The 2,693-nt window shown below is 55.6% G+C and overlaps 1 protein-coding gene across 2 annotated transcripts in view; it reads left to right on the plus strand.

Annotated features, from left to right (window-relative positions):
- The first annotated feature begins 1,809 nt into the window (after positions 1 to 1,809).
- CHD3 (chromodomain helicase DNA binding protein 3) overlaps positions 1,810 to 2,693 on the plus strand; it is a 24,646-nt gene continuing 23,762 nt past the window's right edge. The window contains exon 1 of one of the 2 annotated variants that reach the window (XM_014467939.2): positions 1,810 to 1,879. The gene's annotated coding sequence lies outside the window, so the exon portion shown is untranslated. Of the gene's footprint in view, positions 1,891 to 2,693 lie in introns of both variants that reach the window. The other variant, XM_014467938.2, reaches the window with a different exon arrangement.

The following is a 2,693-nucleotide window of genomic DNA, read 5'->3' on the forward strand; positions in this document are numbered from 1 at the left end:
TTTTAAGTGGTGAGCAAAGCTTTGCATGTGGAGAAGCGTAAAGTTGGCATTTGGATGGCGCGGCGTCCCCTCTCCTTGCTTTTTTTCCTCCCCCTTAATGAGTCCAAACTATTCCCAAATACTCACTATAATGTTTCGGAGGCCATCCTTGCAAAACTAGAACCGCCGGCACACGGTCGTGAGGAATACAGGTATCTGAGCCAATCTGTCCAAGGGGCCTCTTGTGGCTTGAGTTTAGTGTCATTTTGGCAGGGAGCACGCGGGCGCCGACCAGATCGGGTCCCGTGAATTAGCCATATGGATGCCCGAGGGCCCGGCCGGCACTCGGCCCCTCCACAGGGTCGTGCAGGCGGCCGCCTCCTGGCCCTTCCTCCCGCTGCGGAGGGGACACCCTGCTCGCCCCGGGCCGGCGACGGCCCCGCGCAGACCCCTCTCCCCGGAGTTCTCTCTCGTCTTCGAGGCGAGCATCCTTAGGCTACACACCCTCCGCTTGGGCAGTGAAAGGGGAGACCCACGCCCCCGAGCCTCTGGGCGCCATGCAGCACCAATGCACCAAACTTCACCACGTCCAGCAGCGTGTTCTTTGTAAAACGGTCCTATCGATCTGCGGCGCCCGTGGCAGGCGTCCTGAGGGGAGAGTAGGTGCTTCTATTAGGAGGGCAGGGGGCTGCGTGTCGGGTGAAACGGGATAAAGCCCTCTCCACCACCGCCAGGCTGCTCTGAAAGGGGAAAAGTTTTTAGAAAGTTGTCCCCGCGAGCCCATTGATTTGCTGCAGGGAAAAGGAATCAAGAGCTGGGGAGGGAAGGCGCCAGGAAAACAGCCCAAGGGGCTAAAAGCGAGGGAAAGAAAGATGTCCGTTCCGATGGGGGATTGGCAGCTGTCACCCATTCGCATTTCCAACTTGAGATGTGCGATCGGGGGTTTTGATCGGGATTTAGGTTTGTGAGCGGAGCAGGAAGGGTCTGAGGGGGAGATGGGTCTTTGTGTCAGTTCTCCCTCCCCTTTCCCTCTCTGCGTTCTGAATAAACCAGAAGAAACGTCAGATGTTTTTAAAATTCTTTATTTGAATTGAAAACCCACCTCCTCTGTCTCCCAGGGCAATTTTTATCTCCCTTTCAGCCCTCCAAGTCTAATCAGTGACCTTAAATGACTTTCTGGGGTAAAACTTTGGAAAAATATTTTTAGTCTGCTCATTATTTCTGTCTAAGTGTGGGCTAAATCACCCTTCTTTAAGGAAATTTGCTCAGGCTGCCCTCCCTCAGCCTTTTCTATGTGCGCATTAGAGGTTTCTATTGTTTTTCCTTCTGACTGCTTTGATTCTCACCATTTTGTCTTACATTTTTCCCCAAGACCAATTTTATCCCTTCCCCCCTCTCCAGTCTCCTTACATTGTTGAACGTTTAAAATAATAGCACTCGTATTGATGGGGGAAGGGAGCAGGAAGCCCAAAACTCATTTCTTCTCCCTCCCCCTTCTGGCAAGTCTAGAGAAATAATATAACATAATATATAGATGTGATTCCTGGGGGTGGGGGTGGGGAATGATTGTGGGTGGTGCGGAAAATTCTGGTAGTTTCTTTGCAAAAGGTCTGAAGATACAAACCCACCCCCTGCGTGCAATACGCATGTGCAGCAGACCTATTATGGTGGTTCGTTGTGGGGGAGGGAAGGGAATTTGAGAAAAAAATAAATATATGTGTGAGAGATTGATGGTGAGATTAGAAGAGGGGCGGGCGGGAGGCGCGGCTTGCAGCGAGGCTCCTCCCGCTTTCGGGGCCGCCAGGCTCCGCCCGACGCTCCCCGCCCTCCGCCCTCGCCGTCTTCCCGCGATCCGCCGGCTGTGGGAGAGTCTGGGCTCCAGGCCAGCTTTGAGTGGCTGGTGAGACCGAGGTTGGGGTTTAGATTTGCCTCACTGCCCTCCCTTTCCTCTCCTTTCCTTTCCTAGCCACGCTGCTACCTAGCCTCTCCCCACCACCGTCTCTTCCGAAGTCCGGAAACCTGCCGGGGTGGGGATTGGACTCAGGGCGGCGAGGTCCCAGGGCTGGGCCCCACCCCCAGCTGGTGGCGACCCAGGCGGCTTCCCTGGTCCTGAGCCAGTTGGCCGGCTCTTGCCACTCTCCCCGCAGCCCCGTTTCCATGTTCCTATTAATCTCCGTCCCCGGGGTTAGGGAGAGCTGACTGCTGAGGCCTGGCGTCTTACTGACTTCCTATTTCCTATTACAATTTTCACTCTGCCCCCCACCCCCATTCCCGGGAGGGTGGGGAGCTTTCTGCAGACCCCCCCCCCCATTCCTAGGGTGTCTTCCTGCAGGAGAGGACACGGGATCCAGGAGTTAGGAAAAACAGCATTGAAGGGATTCTTAGGCCATGGAAACGGAGGCCTCCAGTGTTAATTGTGGCTAATTTTCCCTTGGCTGCTGTGGGAGGAAGGATTGTGTGTCCTGGGGCAAGGGGCTGGGCCAAGCGCTGGTTCTCTCCAGGAACAGCCACAGCCACAGCCACCCGCTGCCTGACAAGACAGGGCCTTGGCTGGTTAGTCTAATGCTTGCTGTGGGAGCGAAGCAAGGTCAGGGGCTCCAATGTCTGTGTGGCAATCTGTGTCCTTCCCTCTGCTTGGGGTAACCTCTTGTCTCCCTAAGCCCTCCCCAGACTGGCAGGGGGCATGGGGAAAGGGGAAGGGGGGGAAACCAGGA

The sequence above is a fragment of the Myotis lucifugus genome, unplaced genomic scaffold (genome assembly GCF_000147115.1).
Source record: "Myotis lucifugus unplaced genomic scaffold, Myoluc2.0 scaffold_420, whole genome shotgun sequence".
In the NCBI taxonomy this organism is placed as follows: domain Eukaryota; kingdom Metazoa; phylum Chordata; class Mammalia; order Chiroptera; family Vespertilionidae; genus Myotis; species Myotis lucifugus.